General features: G+C 41.8%; 1 protein-coding gene across 2 annotated transcripts in view; it reads left to right on the forward strand.

Annotated features, from left to right (window-relative positions):
• Positions 1 to 308: 308 nt before the first annotated feature.
• Positions 309 to 27,619, forward strand: part of MID1 (midline 1) — a 194,817-nt gene continuing 167,506 nt past the window's right edge. Inside the window, exon 1 of one of the 2 annotated variants that reach the window (XM_061408168.1) lies at positions 309 to 974. The gene's annotated coding sequence lies outside the window, so the exon portion shown is untranslated. The remainder of the gene's footprint in view (positions 975 to 27,619) is intronic. The other variant, XM_061408166.1, reaches the window with a different exon arrangement.

Here is a 27,619-nt window from a genome sequence, read left to right on the forward strand (position 1 = left end):
AAGTTCACCAGATCAACCTTGTAGGTAAGGTGAACTTGAGTGAAAGGTAGACACACGTCTTTAATTTTTTTTTCTTCTTAACCAAACCTCAGTGCCTATTTTTCTAATAACAGTTTTATTTAAAATTGTGCTTTGGGCCCTTATTGGGTAAAGATTCTCGTTCATTTGCCATGTTTCAGCAGACTTGTGTGCCCTTTACCATTAAGATCTGTCTCTTAGACAGATGCACAGTTCATCTATATGGAAGCGAGGTGGATGACATCCTCCCCCCGACCGCGAGTGCTGGTTTCGGTTCAGGTGTTCTGAGTAACAATTAGCTTCCCTTCCCAGTGTTCGGTGCGAGATACCCTTTTCGAAATCCGCCTGGGTCCAGCGTGTGACACTTTTCTGCTTGCAGTCGTTTTGTCCCTCTCAAATGCTTGCGTGCTTTTAGGGAGCTCTTAAAAGGCCAGGCCTTAAGCTAGTTAAGCTTTGAGGCGAGCCGGAGCTGTGAGATAAGAATAGAACGCATCTTTTACTCCGGGAGCTGGGGAGGCTGTTTCCAGCTGCTTCCAGTCATTGAAATCCTGAAAGCTCTCTAATCCTCGCGGAGGCAGCCCCTCCGGCTCCCAGGGCCCACCCCCTTCTCCTGATTGGCGAGGCTCCTCCGGGGCCCCCGCCAGCCACCTACGACGTCTCTGAGACCCAATTTGAAATAAGAGCCAGGCGGTCCCCGCTTCCCTGCGCCCGACTTTTCATAGGCTGGGAAGCGAAGCTTGAGAAACTTGACGTTGTCTTGGGCAGAGTGCGTGTAGCAACAGATCAAAGGAAAAAGGGGAAGAAAACGTGTTCTCAGCTGCCTGGCGAACTCGCTGAGTTGCTTTTGTCTTGCGGGCTTCTGCTGGCTTTGGTGTTTCCCCTCGGAAGACCGCGGCGTGGCTTCCAGGCGGCTCGCTCCCTGCTGGATGGGTGATGGAACTCTAAACATGAGGCAGGTGAGCTCCGGGGGCTGCAGGGGCGGGTGGAGAGGGAGGGCGCAGCGTGGGACCCCTGGGATGTGACTCCGGAGGGCTGGCCGGATGAGCAGAAGCCTGGCCGAATGGTTCCATTTGGCGGAAGAACGGGGCTGCCTTTTCCTAAAGTAACCCGTGAAGCAGATCTCCTGAGGTTCCCCCCACTTCTGCCTCTAATGGGGATTGGCGATGTCAGGCAGTCATTGTAAAAGGCTTAAACGCGGTTCGTAGAACATGTAAATCACTTCCAGTTTGCGGTGGCTGGAAGGTATTGTTCGGGATCTATCTGAAGCTCTGAGCCTCTTTCCTGAGCTTTGGGTGAGAATAAAGACAACGGAATATCCTGAAAAAGAATTGAAGGGGGCCTCTTATCTCGTTTGGGCTCCCCATCCTGAGCACTTACTGTGTTTATGGCTGCGAAGGTGGCACCAGCCCGAAATGAGCAGACAGTCCTTCCAGGAAAATTGTGTTTTTCTGTTCTAGCAGTTTTGAAACTGTTATTGCTTCTGGACAGGAGAGGACAGCCCTGAGAGTAGTGAGCCGAGAAAGGGCTCGGGGATTACTTCCATGAGTCTTTGAAAAGAATTCTAAACCAGCAGCTTCTTCCGTGGCTGCGGGGCATGATGATAAAATTTCTTATCAGCCTAAGTCGAGGTTTATAGCTCTGCCTGTAAGAAAAGCAAAAAGTGAGTGTGTACAAAGCCAAGAAAAGGGTGGATTTATAACAACCAAAGTTATAGAAGAATCTTATGTCAATATTTCAGTATCAAGATCCGTACTCATATAAGGGGCAGAGAAACTGGAAAAACATGCTAGTAGGCTGGCAAGGGCAGAAAACTCCAAGAGGAGTGATTGACTTTGCCAGCTCTAAGTAAATGTGGGTGGGAAAAGTTAGCATCCATGTTACCACTAGGAAAACTCTGCACTTTTTTCTTCTAAGTGGGTTGGGCACTCACCACCCTGTGTGCTTTGGGGTAAATGAGTAGCATAAGGCGCAAACTTTCTGTTTTGGGGCTGGAGCTAGCGGGTTAGAACTTTCCCTTTCCTGTAGTCTAGGGCAGTGAAGCAGAGCCCCCTCTGTACGATCAGGTTTCGATAAGACTCTCTGTCTTCTTGCCTCCTTGCCTGCTCACTAAGCAAGTGGCAGTGAGTGCAGAAAAGTAGGCTTACACTCGCAAGCACTTGTGTGTTTCCAGTGAATTGCTCTTCCTCTTGCTGGAGACTGGGGCCCTTGATCAGTTTCAAGTTCTGCAAACTCACGGTTTGACCCCCCTTCTTTTTCTGTTGAGCATTCCCGCCCGATGGGATGAGGGAAAGAAGCAAGAAGCCTAAATGGAAAGGATTTAGCCAAAGGAAAAAGGAACGCAAAACATTTTTTACAAAGGTCCTGGGCTGGAACAAAGAAGTCATTTGATCCGTTGCAGAGCCACCTGTCCTCTTGGTATCTGAGCTCACTTTTCAGAATCCCTGTTCCCACACAATTCCTCTGGAATGGAGGCACTCCCTGTGGATGCCAGAGGCATGCTGTCCGAAGCTTGGCACGGGTTTTCCCATGCCTTGCTCCTTGTGGCATTCACATAAATTGGACTTCAGCCCAGTCATGAAGTTTTAAGGGTACACATGGAGTAACTCAGTCATTTAATGAATGGGCAGCTTTTCATCCCATAACTGTATGTCCAGTAATTTTTTTTGCCTGTTTGGTACTTGAAAAGAGGGTGGATTAGGGTGGGATGACAGACCGGGAGAGAAGTGGGGTGGGGGGTGGAGTCAGGGCTCTTCGGAAGAATCTAGGCAGTTCCAGCGAGTCGGGAATCTGACACATTGTTCTGCAACAGGAATGTGGAGGGGAATGAGATGGTGGAGTTACTGGCTTGGATTAAGCCCAACTTGATTTGAGTTTCTCTTCGGGAGAAAGTCGTCCAGGTGGGGTGACCCTCACCCACCCGCGAATTTGTCATCTCAGCCCGGCAGCTCCACTTGGGCTTGCAGGGTTAACTATCAAAGAGATCCATGTGTCACCAGCTCAGCAATGAAATCCAATCTCTTCCCCGAGGAGTGATCCATCCCCAGGGCTGCACAGACTCTGAACAATGGCATGGCAGCCAAGAGACCCCCACCCCTGACTAGCCACAGCGGGTAGCCATAAGTAGCCAGCAGAATTAGAAAGCTGCCTGACTGGCCATGAGATTCAGAGGGGTTTTGCCTTCTGCCAGGTGGGAGGAAGAAGAACTGGTGCAGAGAGATAGTGTTCTTTGAGGATTCCTAAGATCACACTGAGTTGGGCCAAAAGAAGAGGGTGAACCTGATTTGCCTCTATCAGGAAGTCATTTTAAAGCATGTGCCAACCTTTCTCTGCCCACTGATCATAAATGGGAAACTTCTGAAACTTCCTTGAGCAGGAATTTGCTGTGTTCCCAGGCAAAAAGAAAGGCACGGCCACCTGTTCAAGCAGCCCAGCCAAAAACAACAGGTTTGCCTGTGGCATTCCCACAACTGCAGATGCCCTCCTCAAATGGCATACCACCCATTGTCCCTGCAAATGAGAAGACCAAATAATTGTCTCTCGAGCTAGGGGGAAAAATCAGGTTCTTCAGACAACATTGCCTACCAGATGTATTTTGGGTTTTTAATACGTGATGATTTTAGGAAACACTCCAAGAAAAGAGGGTGCTCACTCTATTTCTGATGGACTGAAATCATTGCAGTTGCCTGTAGCATGAAGGGAAAGAATGAGGTATTAACCAGTGCTTTAAGCAGCTGCTAAATTCTTGCATGGCTGGGATAGTGCTATTACAAGGAAGTTGTGACTCAGTTTGATCAGTTTTGCATTCTTCAGATTCGAATTAAAATGCCCAAGGACATCTGGTTTAATAATGAATGTCTTTGTATTAGTCTTTCCTTTGAGGATTAGAGAGTCCTTTACAAACGCGATCTATTTATTCTCTGCCATATCCCCAGGAGAGAATGAAATGGCAATTTGATCCTCATAGAAAAAAATGGTGAGGTGAAGGCAGAGAAAGGTGAAGTAGAGAGATACAAGGCAAAGTAGGTACAAGCCTGAGATGAATGCTACCCAGCCGGAAAGACAGACAGCTTGCACAGGCTCAGAATGGCCAGTGAGTGGAGGGATTAAAGGCAACTCTCTTACAGCTTCCCTTTTCTTATTCTATAATCAGCATATATTGTCCCAAGTATGTTTTATGGTTTTCTTCATTTGAAAGTCAAGTCTATAAAAGTGTAAAAGGCATTTCTGTTCTCATTTGTCCCAACATTGACATCACCATTGTCATTTTCATGACATCACCTAGACAGATACTGAAACTAACCAGAATTTAAAGTCTGTGTCTGAGACATGGTCCTTTCACCAGATACCATAGGGTTTTTAAGTTTTTGCACATGGTTTGGAGGTCCAGTATCTTCAACACACCTTAGAATTTTCATTTATTCTCTACTGTCTCTCCTTGGCAGGGAATTTTATAATCGTGGCTTGTTGTCAGATTAAAGATCTTTATTGGTTGTGTTGAAATAGTTTTTTCGAGTTGGCTTTTCCTTGCCATTCGTTAGGACCTGTGCTTGTAGTTTGCTTGACTAGGGACTTCATAGGCTGTGAGCAAATCCTTTAATTGATACTTGCATGTTATCCTCAGACATTCCAGCAAGTTTTAAGGCTAAGTGTGTATGTGGATGTCTCCTGGCTTTGATCCCTTGTGTGGTAAATAGACATTCAAGGTAGCCATGGCAACCTGGGCTGTGCCTTGGTGAAAGAGGGGGATTTGGTCACTGGACAAAGAGTAATTTGTTTGATTAGAAAAAGGTGGGACTGATCAGGGCATTTTTTTTTTTTTAAACCTGCGTGATTTAGGGATCACAGTTCATCCAAACCATTTAGATTTTTCTCAATAGGCAAAAAGAATGACTGGCTAACTGCGACGAGTGTATGTTGCCGACGTAATTTAAATACTTTTTTATCAAGTGGTTGCTACTTTCAAAAAGCTACTAATAGAATGAAAGGGAAGTCCAAAGTATTATATCAGTTTTCCTGTTGTACATAGTATGAATTTTCAGAGCTTGGTGGAATTTTAAAAAGAAATACCCAAAGCTGATTGGGCAGTGTGCATTTCAGTTATCCACCTGCAGAGGTCAGGCTTGAAGTGTCTATGGTGGAAGGCCAGGCGGTGGACGCTGCCGCTGGGAACTGGGATCAGTCAGAGAGAATTGTTGGGCTTTTTTTGAACAGTTAGTTAGCGATTCTTTACTCTTGTGACCAAAGCCACAGATGAAACTGAGTTCCTTCAAGGAGGAGAATATCAAATACACCGTGATTAAAGAAAGGGCTCCAAAAGCCAGGTCAAATGGGAATCTAATCTCCATTAAGATACGGGACAGTTTATCAACACAATGCTTTTTGGCTCATTATCAACTCCTTTTATTTCACATGAAACCCATCTCCGAGGTTTTGTTGTAGAAGATTGTTTGCCTCATTTTATGAAGTGGCATAGAAATTCCTTTAAATGGAAGGACAAAATATTAGGGACTCTTCCAGATCCACATGAACTTTTTTCCCTCCAGGGAAAGATATTTCATTGACATGAGCGGGGAAGTTAATGCCTACAGAAGGTCATGTGATGTTAAAGAGGTCAGAAAATTTGAGGCACGGAAAAAAAAAAATAATGCTAAGGGAGGACTTGGCTGTAAAACAAAGAAAAACCACAAAACCTTAATAACTTGCGTGCTTTGTGCTATAAAAGAGAAGTTCTCAGTAAAAAGAGCAACAACAACAACAAAAAGGAAGAGGTGCTGTTCATTAGCAGTAGATTTTTATATATAGTCAAATATTTATGATGTTGTTTAATCGCTAAGTTGTGTTTGACTCTTTTGCAACCCCATGGACTGTAGCCCACCAGGCTCCTCTGTCCATGGAATTTCCCACACAAGAATCCTGGAGTGGGTTGCCATTTCCTTCTCCACTATCTATGACAAAATAGTACAAAAAGGAGAAATAATATACAGATTCTCCTTCATTTCTTATATTATTCAAAGACATTTACTGAATACTTACAGAATTAATATATTCATTAGTTCATTCAGTAAAACTATCCTAAATGATTCCCTGGAGACTCAGAGGTAAAGAATCCACTTGCCAATGCAGGAGACTTGGGTTCCATCTCTGGGTCGGAAAGATCCCCTGAAGGAGGGCATGGCAAACCATTCCAGTATTCTTGCTCAGAAAATCCTATGGACACAGGAGCCCAGTGGGCTATAGTCCATGGGGTCAAGAAACAGTCAGATACAACTTAGTGACTAAATGACAACAATAATAATTGATTATTATATGTCAGGCCACTTTTGGGTTGCAAACATGATTTTGATACAGGCCCTGCACTCAGAGAACTTTTAATTTTATGTCTACTTTATTATACCAATAGCACAGTGTAAGTTATGCATGGGTAAAATGCCTGCTCATTAATAACTATATTTATATGATTAAGAATCCACTTAATAAATTGGTGGTAGCCAAAACTTTACTGAACTGAGAAAGCTTGAGAAAGGATTTGTAATTGTGAGATTTAATTTTTACCCACATATCCATTTGTGGGAATGTATGAATTCCTAGTTTAAATAAATGTATGCTAATTAGTAGTCATTTAATTCATTTTTCTCAATAGAGAAAAATAACTCATAGGTGGTGGTCCCCCAAATCTAGGAATGCGTGATGTTCTCAGAGTTTGTTGTTTGAAACCCAGAACACTTTCCAATGAGAAATGGTGCCTAATTGGGACTAAAATACTATTTTAAAAAATAACCAGTCTGATTAATGACAGATGAAGTTCTGCATTTTGAGGGCACGCCTCCACGTTTTACAGGATGGAACATAGAGAAGGTGTTGTATACTTTCAGTAATAGGCCAGTCTTAAAATACCTGAGGTAGGAAAAGTTTGCACTAGTTTTCACCTTTTTCCACGTTTCTAGTATCCTCTGGGTTGCACTGGGATATCTGTCCCAGACATATCCTAATACCCAATCAACCAAGCTGCCGTCATTGCTTCATCTTCCCTCGCTCCCCTCCCCAACCTCCAAACCACACTCTTGTTTCCTCTAGACAATGCTCTTGACCAGATGTTGGGAGAAAAGCGATGTGAATGTGCTAAAGCTCATGACTCTTTGCCCTCTAACCCCCAGGATGAATCTTTTTTTTTTTTTTCTGGACAAATCTTTAATTGGGGACATAGCAGGCACTAGAGCCTGGAGCTGCAGAAACCACAAATGCCCTTTCCGGGACAATGTTTGTGGGCAGGGTCATGCCTTGGGCAGACAGGACTTGCTGGTGTGTGTGCCCATGGGTCAGACCTCTTCGCTAGTTCTTTTCTTAGCATCCTGCCTGAATTTCTGGACTCCCTGGGGTCTTTGTGAGTGACACCTGGGGGCCAAGTGAGGGGAGTGATGTCATTTGTGGGTTTGTTGTTTGTAAGTACAGGCTTTGTACACTGAGCACTGTCTACTTGGATCAGAGTAAATGGAAAGGATGTAGCTGCAACTTTCTCTTATCCACACAAGTATTGGAAATGGTGTATTTATTTCCAATTATTCCTTTGTCTGCCTATCTTGGGACTGAGTTAGTCAAGAGCATGAGTTAAAATACCTCTTAACACATTATTGACCAGGAGATTTTTTGCAGAAGCTAATGCCTGTGGCCGGTGATTTGTTTTGTAAGTGAATGTTGAAACATCTCAAGTCAATAATGTTTGGGTAACAATAGATGTATTCATACATCTCTGGTCAGCAGGTTGTTCATTACCTTGAAATCTCAAGTCCAAGCACAGTGCCTGACTCACAATAAGAATCCGTAAATATTTTTTGCTATTTTCAGCAACATGGATGAACCTAGGGATTGTCCTATTAAGTGAAGTCATCCGGACAGAGAAAGAAACATCATGATATTGCTTACATTGTGGAATCTTAAAAAAAAAAAGAAATTATATACAAAGCCAAAATAGGCCCACAGACATGGGAAACAAACTTCAGTTAGTTACAAAAGAGAAAAGGAGGGGATGAATTAGGAGTTTGGAATGACTGTATACACACTACTGTATATAAAATAGATAATCAGCAAGGCCCTACTGTATAGCACAGGGAACTATACTCAATATTTTGTAATAACCTATAAGGGAAAAGAATCTGAAAAAAAAATAGTTGTTTAGTCACTGAGGCATGTCTGACTCTTTGTGACCCTATAGACTGCAGCATACCAGGCTTCCCTGTCCTTCACCATTTCCTGGAGTTTGCTCAAACTCATGTTCATCGAGTCGGTGATGCCATCCAACCATCTCATCCTCTGTCGTCCCTTCTCCTCCTGCCTTCAACTTTCCCCGCATCAGAATCTTTTCCAGTGAGTCAGCTCTTCGCATCAGGTGCGCAAAGTAGTGGAACTTCAGTTTCAGCTGAGTCCCTTCAATGAACATTCAGGATTGATTTCCTTTAGGATTGACTAGTTGGATCTCCTTGCAGTCCAAGGGACATTCAAGAATCTTCTCCAGCACCACAATTCGAAAGCATCAATTTTCTGGAACTCAACCTTCTATGGTCCAACTCTTATATCCATACCTGACTACTGGAAAAACCATAGCTTGAATTGTATGGACCTTTGTTGGCAAAGTGATATCTCTGCTTTTTAATATGATTTCTAGGTTCATTATAGCTTTTCTTCCTGGAAGCAAGTGTCTTTTAATTTCATAGCTGCAGTCACCATCTGCAGTGATTTTGGAGCCCAAGAAAATAAAATTTGTCACTGTTTCCACTGTTTCCCCATCTATTTGCCATGAAGTGATGGGACCAGATGCCATGATCTTAGTTTTTTAAATGTTGAGTGTTAAGCCGGCTTTTTCACTCTCCTCTCTCACTTGCATCAAGAAGCTCTTTAGTTCCCCTTTGCTTTCTCCTATTAGAGTGGTGTCATCTGCATATCTGAGGTTATTGATATTTCTTCAGGCAATCTTGATTTTAGCTTGTGCTTTATCCAGCCCGGCATTTCACATGATGTACTCTGCATATAAGTTAAATAAGCAGGGTGACAGTATACAGCCTTGACATACTCCTTTCCCAGTTTTGAACCAGTCCGTTGTTCCACGTCCTGTTCTAATTGTTGCTTCTTGACCTGTATACAGGTTTCTCAGGAGGCAAGTAAGGTGGTCTGGTATTCCCATCTCTTAAAGAATTTTCCACAGTTTGCTGTGATCCACACAATCAAAGGCTTTAGTCAGTGCAGCAGATGTAGATGTTTTTCTGGAATTCCCTTGCTTTTTCTATGATCCAACGGATGTTAGCAATTTGATATCTGGTTCCTCTGCCTTTTCTAAATCCAGCTTGTACATCTGGAAGTTCTTGGTTCATGCACTGCTGAAGCCTAGCTTGAAGGATTTTGAGCATTACCTCAAAAAAAATAGTGATATGTGTGTGTGTGTGTGTGTATGATTCATTTGACTGTATGGCTGATACTAACACAACATTGTAAATCAACTATACTTCAATAAAAAATAAAATTTTAAAAGTAATCAATAAATATTTTTCAGGTGCATCCTGGGTGGATTTTGACAGGAAAGAAAATGGAAAATGCTCTTTAAGATCAACAGAGTATGAGAAAGGAAGGGCATTAGACAGGTTGGGGGAACAGCATGAACTGAATAGACTGCCGCCAGAGAAAAAGGAAAGTGGTTTGCCATTGCTTAACCATCTAGTCCTCTCGGTTGTGTTCTGCGTGAGGCCACAACTCAGAGTGTGGCAGGTAGCTTGTCTTATGTACTCCATGATGGGGCTACAGAAGTGATTAAGAAAGGGGACATGTCCTCCAACAGCTCAAAGCCTAAAAACAAAGATGGAATCTGCTGCTTGCGCTTATTGAGCCAAACCTGATGTTTTAGCCTTTGGTCCACGTGCAGTGGGTTTATTTTGCCAGGTGAGTGGCATGTCCAAGGTGACTCAGCAACTGAGAGCCTACTTCCGGAAGGACTCTGAAGTCTTCCACTTTATCTCATGCATATGGCAGCCACATTTTCTGCAGTGAAGCTTGAGTCATATGCTGGACACATCATTTTCACTGTTTCTGGTGTGACAGACTATCTGAGAGTTATGGTTAAAATGATGAAATAGAAATTTCTGAGAGATTGAGTGGTTTATGGAGACAATAGGACTAATACATTTTCCAAGGGTCCATATGGTAGACTGTGTTATCTGTATCTATCCAGTTGTGAAGTGTGCCTTCAGGTGTATGTATTTTAAAGTGATCTTCCCTAAACAATTAGGAGAAAAGGAGCTGTTTGACAAATGGAATTCGTTGAGTGCCCTGCTGAGTTCCCAGTAGCTAGATGAGTGGCCAGATAAGGCAAAATGTAAATGAAAGACGTCACCCAATATTAGAAGTCTACACAGGATCAAGTCTCCTGTAGGAGATATATTAGGAATTAAGACAAAAAGTGCTGATTAAAAGTTTAGCATTTGTGGGATAAAGTGTTAGCACTTATCTATGAGGGAGCAAAGTTTACATTTAGAACGGGTGTCTCCTAGATTCCCCATCTTATTCTCTGTTGACTGTACCACATGCCTTCTAATTTGGATGTTTGGGGATCACATGCTAATTTAATGTGCTAATAAGTTCCAACAAATTGGCTAATAGGTTGATGGTTTATAATAAGTCAAGAATCAGCAAAGATTGTATCACTTTTAGGAGAAAATACTATCCAAAAAATCCAGTAGTATTGTTCTTTTTTTTTTTTTTTTTGACCATGCCACAGGGCATGCGGGGTCTTTGTTCCTAGACCAGGGATCAAACCTGTACCCCCTACACTGGAAGTGCAGAGTCTTAACCACTGGACCACCAGAGTCCCCCAAGTAGTCTTATATTTAATTTTGTGCTATTTGGTCTATATGGTCTTGGCTCTGATTTTTGATACATATGAAAATGTCAGAGAGGAACAACTGGGAGAATTATGTTTCCAAAAGAAGAAAGTTTAAGGAGTGAGATGAGTCCTTGTGTGTGTGTGTGTGTGTGTGTGTGTGTGTGTGTGTTTTAACAAATGAGTCAGCTGAGCTTTGTGGAAATAGTTTAGGAAAGTGAAATGGGAACAATTAGAAGGGAGAAGAAAATGTGTGTTGTTTCAGTCAACCTATGGGGAAAGTGGAGTAGAAAAATTGTCTATTCAGTAAATGACTGGGTTTTTTTCATTGGTCAGTGTTTCAAGCAGATTTCTAAAGAAATAGTGATGAGGCAGCCCTTTGCGTATGGCTGTGAGCTAAAGAAGGAAACCAAGTTGTAATAACGGATAGAAAGAAGTGTGGCTTTCTGAGTAGAGAAAAACATGATAGTAGACTATTCAGTAATGAATATTTATTGCTTAATGCTTCTTAGCCTGGAGGAGACACTTTCTGAATATTTTGAACAGTTCCCCTTTCTAACATTTAAGCTGTCAGAATTGAATAGTCCACATGTAAACTACATTGTTTTGGTTTAACTAACAAAGAGTGATAAGACGTGAATAGTTTGTGACAGCCCGAACATTGATAACAGAAGACATTAATGCCTGCAGACACAGCCTACATGGTAAGATTCTGGGAGCAAAAATGCTTATTATGTTAGGCCAACATGCTTTGACCTAGTTTTGCTTTTCTGCTTGGAAATTATGTCAGAATTCGTTACATCATCCCTGTGGATGAGCAATTGCACGTTCTTGTTTATTTCAGCATCATTTTATTCGCTTGTGTATTTAGTTCTGACCTCCAAGAAGCCAAACTAATCCTCACTGACTTGCCTTTTCCTTTTGAAATGAGTCTCCTGCATGCTAAAGAGAGAGGATTTTATGTATTAACAAAACAATCTAGGATGCAGTCTTCAAAGACATGAATTTCTCCTTGATGGGAGCCACAACTGCCCTCTTGAAGGCTCTAAGAGGCCAAGTAGTTTTCCTTTCTTTGTCTTATGGGGATGGTTCAGATTACTGTGCCAGAGTTGAATAACAAAAAAATTAAATAAGACAGGGAGGTTGATGGGGTACTTCTCAGCCCATCATCTTTAAGTGTGTCCATTGCATATTTCTGCTTTCTTCATCCAGTCAAAACTGGCCTGACATGTTTTTCCTATTTAACATTTTTATTGAATAATTTTTGAAATGAATTATTTCCTCAGTTGATTTCAAACACATTTCCCCCTTGCCATTTAATACTTTGTATCACGAGGGGAAAGAACCGTTTAATTCTTTCATACATTTATGAATTCCAATCTTCAAAGAGTGTGAGTTTTTCCACTGATCCATTGACGTCGAATTTACAAGTATAATTTGCTACCAAAAGACCTTGAACGGTTTTTGGTGCGCACATTTTGGCATTCCTTATTAACAAATGTAATCAGGCAAAAGCCCGCCAAAATATGTATTTGTGGTTCCTCTTGAAAAATCAACCATTTGCTCTTGTTTTCTAATGAAATCCCTTTGTTGTTAGCTCCTTCGCAAATCCGGTGTCTGAAGGCAGAAAACCTAGGAAGGGAGCGTCCCCTTCAAAGCATTCCCAAACCCACCGAATTTTAACCAGGTAAATTGCTGATTAGCTATGGGTCATTTAAAGAAACAGTATGAAAGTAATTGGGACAGGCACAAGCTCTAACTGTGATCCCAGGGCGCTTCAGAAGTTGATTGAAACAGTAAACGCAGAGGATTCTTTTCCTCAGCTGGTCCTTAAGCTAATTTGAATACAAGCGTCTTGAAGAAAAACTTCTTTAGAAGATTTCTGGAACCCCTAATTGGTATACAAACACTGTCACTTCTAAGCTACCTAAAATGTGAAATAGACTCTGCAGCTCCTATGGTGATACTCATTTCTAGGTGTGGATGGTATACTCCCAGCATTTTGTTGTTATTATCACAGGCAGATGCAAATATTTCGCTCATCTTACAGAAACAGTGGCCTTCTGTATAGCCTTTGTGCACCCTATTTTTTTTCTGCTTTGTAATTTATCCTGGAGATGTTTTCATAACAGTGGACTTCAACAACCACATAACGTTCTATAGTGACAGCATACCATAATTTATTTCATTCTTCCCGACTGGTCACATTGGTTGTGTCCAATGTTTTTTTTAATTTATTTTTGATCAGAGTATAATTCTCAAGTGGCACTAGCAGTAAAGAACCCGCCTGCCAATGCAGGAGATGCAAGAGACATGGGTTCGATCCCTGAGGTGGGAAGATCCCTGGAGGAGGAAATGGCAACCTGCTCCAGTATTCTTGCCTGGGAAATTACATGGACCGAGGAACCTGGTGGGTTACAGTCCACAGGGTGACAAAGAGTCGGGCACGACTGGGCTCACACACATGCACACACATACTTGTTTTACAGTGTTGTGTTGGTTTCTGCTGTACAACAGTGTGAACCAGCCATAAGAAGGCATATAACCCCTCCCTCTTGAGCCTCCTTCCTACCCACCCCACCCTCCCGCCATCCCACCCCTCTAGGTTGTCACAGAGCAGCAAGCTGAGTTTCCTGTGTTATGCAGCAGCTTCCCACTAGCTAGCTATTTCACACATGGTAGTGTATATATGTCGGTGCTGCTCTCTTGGTAGCACCTTCTCCTTCTGCGCTGTGTCCACAGATCCATTCTCTACATCTGCATCTCTATTCCTGTCCTGCAGATGGGTTCATCAGTACCATTTTTGTAGATTCCAGTGTGTCCAGTCTTTTGCCATGAAAACAGTATATACAGAAAAGCCTCATGCAGTGGTCAGTTTGTGTGGGACAGATGTATCTGTATTGTAAATCCCTAGAAATGGAATTTCTGGGTCAAAGGCTACATTGCAGTTTCTAATTTTGATCAGTCAGTGAAGTTGCCTACTCAGGGTACGTGCGTGCTTCCTCAGGGCCTGCTCAGGACAGTGCGTTGTCCGCCTTGGGCATCTTTGTCTGTTTGCTACTGGAAAAGAGGTCATGCTGTGTACATTTCTCTTCTGAGTGATGTTGAGCATCTTTGCATATACTTCAGCACTATTTGCATTTCTTGTGCGATGTCTGTTCACGCCTTCCACTTCAGATTGGTTTTGATGTTCATTTTTCAGGCTACGTACCTTTGTTGTCATTCACCAAGGAGATCTAGCTTGTTGACTTTCCCCGAGTATGTTTGAAATAAGCCAAAAGGGGATCCTGTAGTCATGTAGCTAATTCTAATGATTTTCTCTGAATGGAAGTGGGGCTGGTTCACAGCAAACATTCATCCGAGAGTCTGGATTTCTAGGCCTGTTGGTCACTTCCTCTTCCACTCTGTAGCCAGCCACTGTCAAGAGGCTGAACTTTGTAAAGCAGAGATAACCTCCAACATGTGGAAAGCTTGCTACTGAGGGTCTACTTTGGGGAGGATGCGTCTGTCGTTGGTACTCAGTTTGTTGGAATTGTGACCATTTTCCAAGGAAATGAGGGCTTCCACTTGCAATATTTAAGACCTTGGAAAGTCTTTAAGGAAATAGTCTCCACTTTTCCTGTCAGATTGCTAAATGTCAAGATGCATCACTGATAAGAATGGTTTTACTATTTCTGCGCGGCGTTGTTCTGTACCACCCATTTTGAAGACTGGGGCTTTATAATTTAGACCAACGAGAGAACTTTTGCGCTGGTCTGAGATTTCAGTGTATGTTTTTTCATTTAGTACAGAAGATTATTTAGTGCTTAGAAATATGGACAAAAAGTCTTTATCACTTTATGGAAATGATCCTACTATTCAATCATGTGTGATTGCCATTACCGCCCCTGTAAAATGGAAATAAAATACAAGCAATAATTACAATACCTATAAGTTTGTTGTAAAGATTGAGTTGCTATTCATTTACCACTTAGAATAGCACCTGATACACAGTCAGTACTATATGTATGTGTGTAGTTTTGAAAAAAATATTTATTATTTATATGGCTATGCTGGGTCTTTGTTGTGGCATGCGGGATCTTTAGTTGCAGACGCGAACACTTAGTTGTGGCTTGTGGGGTCTAGTTCTATGACGAGGGATCAAACCTGGGCCCCCTGCATCTGGAGTGTGGAGTCTTAGTCACTGGACTACCAGGGAAGTCCCACGTGTTTGTTAACTAAAGTTAAAGAATGGTGGTTGTCAAGAATCGTGAAGAGTCTGAGACGTTATCGCACTTGCCCACCAGCACCTTAGCCTGCCACTGTTTCTTGGTTTTTGGCAGAAAACTCCTGGGTCAGAGACAGTGGACTTACTACTCACAGCACAGCAAGTGGTATGAGCGTCATGTTCATGTCCTTGCCCCCCAAGTTTCCCAGAACAGGACAGAGGACCCCAGATGGATGTCCTGTGCACGGAAGAATTGCCTCCCAGATGGGGCTCCTGAGTGGAGGAACTCTGGATTTCTTGTGATTGATAGGAAGCACACGCCTGCCCATTGCTCTGGGAGCAGACATGACCTCTACGTCCCAGGGTCATTAGATAAAAGATGTTGAAAAGATCATCTGGAACAAAAGCCAGCAGCAGCGCCTTTGCTCCTAAGATGTGCAAAACGCAAGGGAGCCCTGGAAATTTTTTTCCCAAAAGCAGTCCAGTGAAGTATCTGGATCTTTGCTTCTCAGAGCCCTGAGAGTTCTGCAGAACTACCCAGAGCTGGAAGAGGGAAGAGGTACAAGAGCAAGAATCATCCTCTAGTTCCCTGCTTTTCCAGTAAGAAGAGCTTGGATGTGTTCTTCTGCTTTTCTCCTCTCCCAGAATGTTGGGCTTCTGGTTAAGACTTCCTTGGAACAAAGGGATCTTTCTTTAGCGGGGGAAACAAAAGAAAAAGAAAATGCCAGGTCCAGTACAGTGGTGTTTGACATTTTGACAGCAATAAAGTCATTGAGAGAATCACTCCAGGCAGCAGATTGGGAAGCACAGTATCAGAGATCCTTCGGGTTGCCCCTGATGTACCACTTCCTAGCTCTGTGACCTTGGGCTGATGGCTTAAGCCTCCCAAGTTTCCTTACACATAAAATGGAGATGCTATTACCATCTCCTGGGGTTTATGTAATAACTAAGTGAAAAATGATATATAAAAATGAAGTATAAAGCACTTACAGTCTCTATTTATTATATATCAGGCATTTAAGAAACATTCGGTTACTTTTTCTTTTGGTGGAAACAAAGAGGGTTTCAGAGGAGTCTTAGTTTTATGGACATTTCCACTGGCTTAGCCATGGAATGAATACATACCTAGCCACACAGAGACATGCATATGTAGACACATGTGCAGGCAGTAAGGTAGTGTGTTATATGGATGTAATAATGCTCTCAAGGCATCTCTTCAGGCAAGTATCTACCTCTGTGTGTGCATACATATATAAAAATATCCCTTTAAAGTGTGAGGAAACTCATTTCTTGCTGAAAAATATTCCATTGTAGGACCAACTGTCCTAATATGCTAAAATAATACCAAATCTCATTGATGAACGTGATCAATCATCATTAGTTTTCATAGGTTAAAGAAAATTACTCTAACATTTGTTAAAACAGTAAGGAAGACTTTATTCAGGACTATTGCAATAGCTGTAGGGGAGGCAAATCGGAATTCAACTCTGAATACAGCAGAGACAACTGGGAATTCATAGCCAATGAGCAGAGCAGAGGGATCAGTGGATGGAAAGGTGACTAAGAGGGGACATCAAGGGTAGGGGGATTCCTGCTAAACCAACTTAACAGGGTTCTTATTGAAGGCAGGCCATGGTGATCTGGTCTCAAGGGTAGGGGGTTACCTCTACATGGACTTAGCACAGGATCCTTGCTAACACTTGTGATGTACAGGCCCAGCCAGGACAGAGGTCAAGGTTGAGGCTTAGTCAAGAGGAGGGCTCAGTGGAGGCTGACTAAAGTTTGGTTGAGGAAAACCTTTGTCACAAAGTATCATCTAAGAAAGCTTTTCTTCCTCATCTTTTCTATTCTTAACAGTGGTTAGATTCTTTTGTGTATTATACATCTTATATTTAAAACTATCTCAGAAATGAAATACTAACACTCCTGTTTATGTAGTTATGTCCTGAAAACAAAAGTGAAATACTGAGTGGAATAGTAAATACAAAAGGTAGAAATGGAAAAGAATATATTTTACAGGGCAGGGTGCCTAGAATTACCACAAATTAGAGCTGAGACTCAGACACTGATCAGTGAACTGTGAATGTGGTTTTTGAATGCTCTTGCTTCCCAGGGCTTTGTTGATAAGGAAGATAGTTTTAAGGTTTTTTTCTGTTTTAAAATAATTCTAGAGCCATAGGAAATTGCAAAACAATATACAAGGAAGTTCTGTGCACTCTTCCCCCACCTCATCCCCCATGTTTAACTTCTGGCAACCAATAATCTGTTCTCCATCTCTCTAATTTTGACCTTTCAAGAATATTATGTAGATATAATCGTATATAAGATTGGCTTTTTTTCTTTTTTTCACTCAGCATAATTCTCCAGAGGTTCATCCAGGTTGTTGTGTCTGTCAGTGGTTGTGGTTTAGTCGCTGAATCATGTCCAGCTCTTTGCAACCCCACGGACTGTAGTCTGCCAGGCTCCTCTGTCCATGGGCTTCTCCAGGCAAGAATACTGGAGTGGGTTGCCATTTCCTTCTGCAGGGGATCTTCCCGGCCCTGGGATCGAACCCAGGTCTCCTGCATTGCAGGCAGATTCTTTACCCTTTGAGCCACCAGAGAAGCCCTGTTTACTCATTTATTTATATGGCTGTGTCAGGTTTTAGCTGTGGTGCAAGATCTGGATCTAGTTCCCTGTTCAGGAATCAAACTGGCTATTTTTATTTTAGCCATTCTAGCAGATATATAGTAGTATCTCACTTGTGTTTGTTTTTTTAAAGGTGAAGAAATATGTCATAATCTAGTGTAGGTGTGTTCATGTCTCCCAGGTAAAATTCTCACACCCAAATGGGCCTATTTCCCAGGTTTGGCTGTCCATCTGGGCACTGCTGCTAACTACTAATCTCTTCAAATGTATTTTTTCCACATTATGGTGGAAGATCAGTGCTTCATGGAGAAATATAACAGCCCTTGTTTCTTAAGTAGCTTATACTCAGTGCTTTAAAATATGCATTGAACACACAAAATGAAGTCAGACTTCATCGTGTGGTTTTTGTTTTACTTTGTATTGATGTTTTATCACTTATGCTGATTATCATGATTATTTAACAGATATACAATCGAACAGATAATAAAATATCTTTATAAAATGAGTTATATCTGTACGTGCATAGAAAATTTTACTGAGCAATTAATTTGAGTTTCTGCTTTGACTTGTTTCTCTTAATTCTCTAATAGTAGAGGTTTTAAGGCATTTAAAGAACTTTAAAGCAGGCAAGAGAAAATGAAGTTGGTTTTTAAAATCTGAATCATACTTACATGGTAAAAAACAATTTATTATTTACCATACTCCATTACAACTATGTACTTGTTTCTATTTTATTAACTTTTGGCTGTGCTGGGTCTTTGCTGCTGTGCATGGCTTTCCCTAGTTGTGGAGACTGGGTGCACTCTCCAGTTGCGGTCCACAGGCTTCTTACTCTGGTGACTTCGCTTTCTGTGGAGCACAGGCTCTAGGGCTCACGGGCTCCGGTAGTTGTGGCACACTGGGCTTAGTCGCTTGGCATCATGTGGAATCTTCCCAGACCAGAGGTTGAACCCATGTGCCCCGCGTTGCAAGGTGGATTGTTAACCTCCAGGGAAGCCCATACTCCATTTTTTCCCCTTTAAATTACATTTATAAGGTACAAGTATGCTTTATGCTTATTATATCTTAATATATTACATAAATCTATTTTTCTATTTTAGAATTAAAGGATAATAAAAATGATTATTGTATGAAATACTGTGAATGGTAGATTCTTAGTATTAGAATTAAAATATATATTTTATATATACATATAAATTATAGGGTACCTGAGACTAGGATAAACTATAACCACCTGTGAAAATTAAATGTTCCTCTGTCAGTTATACCATTTCAATTCAACTTCATTCTTCACCCTTCCTTAATTTTATTGGGCTTCTCTAGTGGCTCAGATGGTAAAGAATGTGCCTGTAGGAGACCTGGGTTTGATTCCTGGATCAGAAAGATCCCCTGGAGAAGGAAATGGCAACCCACTCCAGTATTCTTGCCTGGAGAATTCCATGGACAGAGGAGTCTGGTGGGTTTCAGTCCATGGGGTCACAAAGAGTCGGACATGACTGAGTGACTTTCACTTTCATTTTATTAGTAATAGAATATAAGTTGTTACAGTGTGCTTAAGAATTTGGACCACAGTTCAGTTCAGTTCAGTCACTCAGTTGTGTCTGACTCTTTGTGACCCCATGAACCACAGCACACCAGACCTCCCTGTCCATCACCAACTCCCAGAGTCCACCCAAACTCATGTCCATTGAGTCAGTGATGCCATCCAACCATCTCATTCTCTGTCATCCCCTTCTCCTCCTGCCCTCAATCTTTCCCAGAATCAGGGTCTTTTCCAATGAGTCAGCTCTTCGCATCAGGTGGCCAAAGTATTGGAGTTTCAGCTTCAACATCAGTCCTTCCAGCCCAGGACAGATCTCCTTTAGGATGGACTGGTTGGATCTCCTTGCAGTCCAAGGGACTTTCAAGAGTCTTCTCCAACACCACAGTTCAAAAGCATCAATTCTTCTGTGTTCAGCTTTCTTCATAGTCTAACTCTCACATCCATACATGACCACTGGAAAAACCATAGCCTTGACTAGATGGACCTTTGTTGGCAAAGTAATGTCTGCTTTTTAATATGGCTGTCTAGGTTGGTCATAACTTTCCTTTCAAGGAGTAAGTGTCTTTTAATTTCATGGCTGCAATCACCATTTGCAGTGATTTTGGAGCCCAGAAAAATAAAGTCTGACACTGTTTCCACTGTTTCCCCGTCTATTTGCCATGAAGTGGACCACTGCTGCTGCTGCTAAGTCGCTTCAGTCGTGTCCGACTCTGTGCGACCCCATAGACGGAAGCCCACCAGGATCCCCCGTCCCTGGGATTCTCCAGGCAGAAACACCGGAGTGGGCTGCCATTTCCTTCTCTAATGCATGATAGTGAAAAGTGAAAGGGAAGTCGCTCAGTTGTGTCCAGCTCTTAGCGACCCCATGGACTACAGCCTACCAGGCTCCTCTATCCATGGGATTTTCCAGGCAAGAGTACTGGAGTGGGGTGCCATTGCCACAGTTAACATTAATTCATAGCTACTGTGGCTGTGCCTGTAAATGATGCCACTGAGCTATATGGTAATACAAATCCCTCAGAAATGGTGCAGCCTTCCTTTCTAGAAGATTTCTAGAGATTTATAAACTGCCTAGGGATACGCTATTTGTAGTGAAGGCTTGGCCTGAAGTGTTCTTGTTCTTTTCTGTGCTCTTGTGTTCCCTGCAGACTAAACTCAAGTGACACTTAAATACTGCAGAGGCTCTTGGGGGAGTGTATGAGTAGTTTTTAATTATTTATTTTTAATTGAAAGATAATTGCTTTACAATATTGTGTTGGTTTTTTGCCATGTATCAACATGAATCAGCCCTAGGTATATTTATGTCCCCTCCTTCAGTGTATGAGTTTTAACAAGAAAATTTACCGAGAAAATATACAAGTAAAAGCACATTGACCATTGACTCCCCAAATAATAGAATACATTTGCAAATGTATTTGTTTCATAGTATGACAAATTATATGCAAAAATACTTGAAGATGCTTTACTCTATTTAAAAACTGCTCAAAGGGCTTTGTAGATTATGTTGAGAGAAGGCTTTGGAAGAAGCAATATATCTGCATGAGCCAAGAAAGTGAACCTCCTTTGTTTATAGGATTATAGAGAGGAATTTTTACACCTAAAGAGAGAATACAAATTCTATGTAGGCCAAAATCACCCACCTTGTAGAAAGTTGTGCCAGTGTTCTTTATTTGTTATTCTTTCAGTGAGTGTCTTTAAAGTTACAACATTATAACTTCTGGTGTCCTTCATTTAACTTTATTTAAGATCTATATTATGATAACTTCATGCACACTTCCTTTCCTATACAGTCCTTATGAATAGAGCAAGAGATTCATTTATTTTGGGAGTTACATAGCAAAGAGTTGCTGAATCCAAAATAACATCCCTATAATTTCCAATATTTCCTGGCAAGCTCTATTTTAAACATATGATGCCATGGGATAAACCGAATCATGTGACCTTGGTCCCCAGCATTCTCATGTTTGCCTTCCCTTCTTTTATGTGACTTCCCTGGTGGCTCAGATGGTAAAGAGTCTGCCTGCAATGCAGGAGACTAGGGTTCAATTCCTGGGTCGGAAAGATCCCCTGGAGAAGGAAGTGGCAACCCACTCCAGTATTCTTGCCTGGAGAATCCCATGGACAGAGGAACCTGGCGGGCTACAGTCCATGGAGTCGCAAAGAGTAACACATGACTGAGTGATTTCACTTTAACTTCTTTTATATACATGAAGTGTGTAAGGTGACCTTTTAGGGTTACATTATCTTCTTCAGTCAGTCAGTTCGGTCGCTCAGTCATGTCTGACTCTTTGCAACCCCATGAATTGCAGCACACCAGGTCTCCCTGTCCATCACCAACTCCCGGAGTTCACCCAAAGTCATGTCCATCGAGTCGGTGATGCCATCCAACCATCTCATCCTCTGTCGTCCCCTTCTCCTCCTGCCCCCAATCCCTCCCAGCATCAGGGTCTTTTTCAATGAGTCAACTTTTCACATGAGGTGGCCAAAGTATTGGAGTTTCAGCTTTAGCATCATTCCTTCCAAAGAACACCCAGGACTGATCTCCTTTAGTATTGACTGGTTGGATCTTCTTGCAGTCCAAGGGACTCTCAAGAGTCTTCTCCAATACCACAGTTCAAAAGCATCAATTCTTCGGCACTCAGCTTTCTTCACAGTCCAACTCTCACATCCATACATGACCACTGGAAAAACTGTAGTCTTGACTAGACAGACCTTTGTTGGCAAAGTAATGTCTCTTCTTTTTATTATGCTATCTAGGTTGGTTATAACTTTCCTTCCAAGGAGTAAGCGTCTTTTAATTTCATGGCTGCAGTCACCATCTTCAGTGATTTTGGAGCCCCAAAAAATAAAGTCTGACACTGTTTCCACTGTTTCCCCATCTATTTCCCATGAAGTGATGGGACCGGATGCCATGATCTTCGTTTTCTGAATGTGGAGCTTTAAGCCAACTTTTTCACTCTGCTCTTTCACTTTCATCAAGAGGCTTTTTATTTCCTTTTCACTTTCTGCCATAAGGGTGGTGTCATCTGCATATCTGAGGTTATTGATATTTCTCCCAGCAATCTTGATTCCAGCTTGTGCTTCCTCCAGCCCAGTGTTTCTCATGATGTACTCTGCATATAAGTTAAATAAACAGGGTGACAGTATACAGCCTTGACGTACTCCTTTTCCTATTTGGAACCAGTCTGTTGTTCCATGTCCAGTTTTAACTGCTGCTTCCTGACCTGCATACAGATTTCTCAAGAGGCAGGTCAGGTGGTCTGGTATTCCATCCCTTTCAGAATTTTCCACAGTTCATTGTGATCCACACAGTCAAAGGCTTTGGCATAGTCAATAAAGCAAAAATAGATGTTTTTCTGGAATTCTCTTGCTTTTTCCATGATCCAGCAGATGTTGGCAATTTGATTTTTGGTTCCTCTGCCTTTTCTAAAAGCAGCTTGAACATCTGGAAGTTCACAGTTCACATATTGCTGAAGCCTGGCTTGGAGAATTTTGAGCATTACTTTACTAGCATGTGAGATGAGTGCAATTGTGCGGTAGTTTGAGCATTCTTCGGCATTGCCTTTCTTTGGGATTGGAATGAAAACGGACCTTTTCCAGTCCTGTGGCCACTGCTGAGTTTTCCAAATTTGCTGGCATATTGAGTGCAGCACTTTCACAGCATCATCTTTCAGGATTTGAAATAGCTCTACTGGAATTCCATCACCTCCACTAGGTTTGTTCATAGTGATGCTTTCTAAGGCCCACTTGACTTCACATTCCAGGATGTCTGGCTCTAGGTGAATGATCACACCATCGTGATTGTCTTGGTCATGAAGATCTTTTTTGTACAGTTCTTGTCTGTATTCTTGCCACCTCTTCTTAATATCTTCTGCTTCTGTTAAGTCCATACCATTTCTGTCCTTTATTGTGCCCATCTTTGCATGAAATGTTCCCTTGATATCTCGAATTTTCTTGAAGAGATTTCTAGTCTTTCTCATTCTGTTGTTTTCCTCTATTTCTTTGCACTGAACGCTGAGGAAGGCTTTCTTATTGCTCCTTGCTATTCTTTGGAACTCTGCATTCAGATGCTTATATCTTTCCTTTTCTCCTTTGCTTTTCGATTCTCTTCTTTTCACAGCTATTTGTAAGGCCTCCCCAGACAGCCATTTTGCTGTTTTGCATTTCTTTTCTATGGGGATGGTCTCGAACCATTATCTTCTTAGAGATTGTGATTAATTTGCAGAGGTGATCACAGCAGCTGAACATTTACTCAGATCCTTAAAATGTCAGTAAAGAAAAGAAACCTTCAATTTTTGGCAATTCTTTTAAACAGCTCTTTGCATTGAGTCCTTGAAATCTGTACAGTAGAATTTTCCCCAATGTTAGCCCGAAGCTTATCTGCCTGTTGAATAGATGGATTACTGAATTAATTAATGGAAAGTAAATTGTTTAAATGTAAAGTATTGGTTATTTCAAATAAAATCTCACTTCCATGTAATGCAACATCATCTTTGAAGTTGTGGGAGTTTTCAGATACTCTTCATTTCAGTTCAGTTCAGTCATTCAGCCATGTCCGACTCTTTGCGACCCCATGGACTACAGCCCTCCAGGCTTCCCTGTCCATCACTAACTCCCAGAGCTTGCTCAAACTCATGTCCATTGTCAGCGATGCCAGCCAACTATCTCACCTTTCCCCTTTGATAACCATAAGCTTGCTTTCTAAGTCTGTGAGTCTGTTTCTGTTTTGTGAGTAAGTTCATTTGCATCTTTTTTTAGATTCTAAATATGATATTTGTTTAAAAAAGAGTGTAATACTAACTAGCTGGTAAAAATCTCCGACACCTACCTATAAATGTTGACTAACACTTTCCTTTTCATTTTGTAACTTGTGACATAAATCGTGGGAAGATTATGTTACTGTTGACATTGAGACCTCTTCATTATCACTTTCGAAAACATACCACTGCTTGGGGTTGAACCATCATAGCTGTTTTAAACTATGTCTGTCCAAATGGGTTCCCATTCACCATCCTTGCCAGAGAGTCTACATCCTTAAGAATTAAAGGTCTGGTCTATCTCTTCAAACCTTATGCTATTGGAATTCCTGTAATGCCACCAGCACCTAAGGGCCCCAGGGATGCTTCCATTGCAGGGGTGTTCTGCCAAGGAGACCTCTTCCAGTTTGGGTTGGGACAGCATTTGCAGGTATACAGTTTGTCTTCAGGTGAAATCTGTATCTGTCTCCTGATGGTTTTTACCCACATTTGGTCCCTCTACACAGCACGGAACACCTGCAGTTACTCTGTTCTCTGCCAACACTTCAGCGATAAAGCTAACAAGACCATACGTGTTTAATTTAGACTGTCTCCTTCAGGATCAAGCCATGTTCATAAGTACAGATGTCCAACAGGGAAAGACTGTCCATGGGAAAGACTCACTTGATTGGAGGAAAGAGATAGCATTTGGCTTCCAATACCCAATGACCTGAAGGCTGCTATTTTAAATTCTCACTGTCCAGATTATAAAGACTTTGCTTGGCTTACTTCTGGAATGGAAATTCTGAGTCTTTACTAGTGAGCGAGCAATAACATGATGGCAGACATTTAGGTACAAGAAAAAAAATCATTAATGGACAAGGTTTGAATTTTTTCCCTTAGCTTGTCTGGTACTCCATGGATATTCACAATATCATATGGATGTGTGTTACAGAACTCAAATATGTTAATCAAATAAAGGAGTGCTGAGATGGAAGGGAAGAAAATAAGGAGAAGATAAGTAGGAAGAGTGTGAGCTAATAGCAGCTTTTTTCAGATATTTGGCAAGTTGAAGGCCAAATTTTATTTTGAGCATCTTAAGAAATTACATACTTTTTTAAATAAAAGACTAAAACTCTGAGAAATACAGTGTGTTGCCAATAAAATGTGTAGGGGTTTGACAGATCAAGCCAGTATCTAATGAAAAGTAGAGTTGTGAAGGTCTGGATCTGAAAATCCAGTGTGTTCTTCCTCATCCAGCACGGTGCTTGGCATACACCAGCTGCTCTACAAATCTTTATTGGGTAAATGGTAGGATGAGCACATGGAGGCTGGCTGATGCCTTGAATGGCATTGCTCAGACTCATAGGTGTCCCTTTGGCCTGTAAGAAAAGTCTGTGGTCATCATTTCAAAAAGCAATTGGACAGTTATTACTTTGAAGTGATTATTTTCATCAGATACTTCTAGACTAGGGGAATTTGCGAAGTTAAAAGTGAAGAGATTTTTAAAAATATTTGGCTAAATGAGAAAAGCCAGCCATAAACAGCCACATACTGACTCATGTGTTTATATGAAATGTCAAGAATAAGCAAATTTTATAGAAATTTAAACTAGGTAGGATTTCCCTGGTGATCCAGTGGTTGAGACTCCATGCTTCCACTGAACTAAGGTCTCACATACTGTGGGGCATGGCCAACATTTTTTGTTTTAGAAGATAGATTAGTCGAGGTCAGGAGATGGGAGGAGGGGAGAATTGGGACTGATATTGGGTGGTGTGACTGACGTTGGTTGGGGTGTTTCTTTTAGGGGTGATGCTAGTGTTCTGGAGTTAATGGTGATGGCTGTACATCTCTGTGAAGACACCAAAACCCCCTGAATTGTACAGGTTAAGTGGTTGAGTTTGTGATCTGTGAATTAAACTTCAGCAAAGCTGTTTTTAACAGTATAATACTGATAAGTATATAATACTGATAAGCATAGTACTCAGTATTAAAAAAAAAAAAAGAGGAGGGGAAGGTAGCGGAACCACTTGCTAATTGTTTGGTAGAATTTCTCCCAGATTTTTAAAAATACTCCTATTCCTTTTATACTGTCTCTCTAGAGGGTTGTCCTTCAGTCACTAAACTGGGTCCAACTCTGTACTCCTATGGACTGTAGCCCACCAGACTCCTCTGTCCATGGGATTCTCCAGGCAAGAATACTGGAGTGGGTTGCCATGCCCTCCTCCAGGGGATCTTCCTGACCCAGGGATTGAAGCAGAGTCTCTTAAGTCTCCTGCATTGACAGGCTGGTTGTTTACAACTAGCGCCACCTGGGAAGCCCCTGTGTATATATTATTGTTGTTCAGTCGCTCAGTCTTGTCCAACTCTTTGCGACTCCATGGACTGCAGCACACCAGGCTTCCCTGTCCTTCACTATGTCCCGGAGTTTGCTCAAACTCATGTCCATTGATGGATCTAAAGGGTATAAAGGGCATATTCCCACAACTGTAGAGAATGGAGGTCGACTCTACTATTGGGTACTTTCTTCCTTCCTCATTCTCCCCAGATTAGGAAATGTGTGAATGTGTAAAAGTTAACAAGGGCAGTAGTGCTCAGAGCTAAGTCATGAGACTTCCAAGATCTATGGACAACCCTGGAATCCTAGGGGAGCAGAGTTCTGAAGTGTTTGCATCATCTTCATACCACCTAAATCTAGGCCAGGGATCAGCAAACTTGTTCATAAAGGCCGGATAGTAAATATTCTCGGAGAAGGCAATGGCACCCCACTCCAGTCCTCTTGCCTGGCAAATCCCATGGACGGAGGAGCCTGGTAGGCTGCAGTCCATGGGGTCGCGAAGAGTCAGACACGACTGAGTGACTTCACTTTCACTTTTCACTTTCATACATTGGAGAAGCAAATGGCAACCCACTCCAGTGTTCTTGCCTGGAGAATCCCAGGGACGGGGGAGCCTGTTGGGCTGCCATCTATGGGGTCGCACAGAGTCGGACACGACTGAAGCAATTTAGCAGCAGCAGCAGCAGTAAATATTCTGGGCTTTGTGGGCCATGCAGTCTTTGTGTCAAAACTACTCAACTCAGCCATAAACAGTCGGTAAGCAATCGGAGGTGATTGTGCTCCAGAAAAGCTTAATGTTGTTGACTCTGACATTTGACTTTCATATCATTTTCCTGGATCACAAAATATTAGTGTTTTTGATTTTTTTTAACCATCTCAAAATGTAAAGACCATCTGTAGCTTCTAGGATACAGAGAACTTGGCCTCTGGTGGTCCTCTGGTCATCCTCTGGTCATGGTATTGCAGAGTCTAGGGTAATGGGTTAGAAAGCAGTTTGTTGTGAAGCATGTTAAATTCCTTAAGCCAGTGTACATCTTAGAGCAACAAATAATGCCATGTGATTGAAGGTCGAAATATTAAGAGACTTAATTGTCACAGTCAGCTTGTTAGCAAATGAAGAAAAATCAGCAAATAGGATCTTTACTGAAGTGTTTTAAGACTATACTAATGCTGTGTTGTGTGATTTTGAGATTTTTATTTTAAAGTCAGAGAAGGTATGGATATCTTGAATGCAGGCCGTTAAGAAGTCTGCCAAGGCCATGAATTTAAAGTCCTAGGAATTTTTCAT

The sequence above is a fragment of the Bos javanicus genome, chromosome X (assembly GCF_032452875.1).
Source record: "Bos javanicus breed banteng chromosome X, ARS-OSU_banteng_1.0, whole genome shotgun sequence".
NCBI classification, from domain to species: Eukaryota; Metazoa; Chordata; class Mammalia; order Artiodactyla; family Bovidae; genus Bos; species Bos javanicus.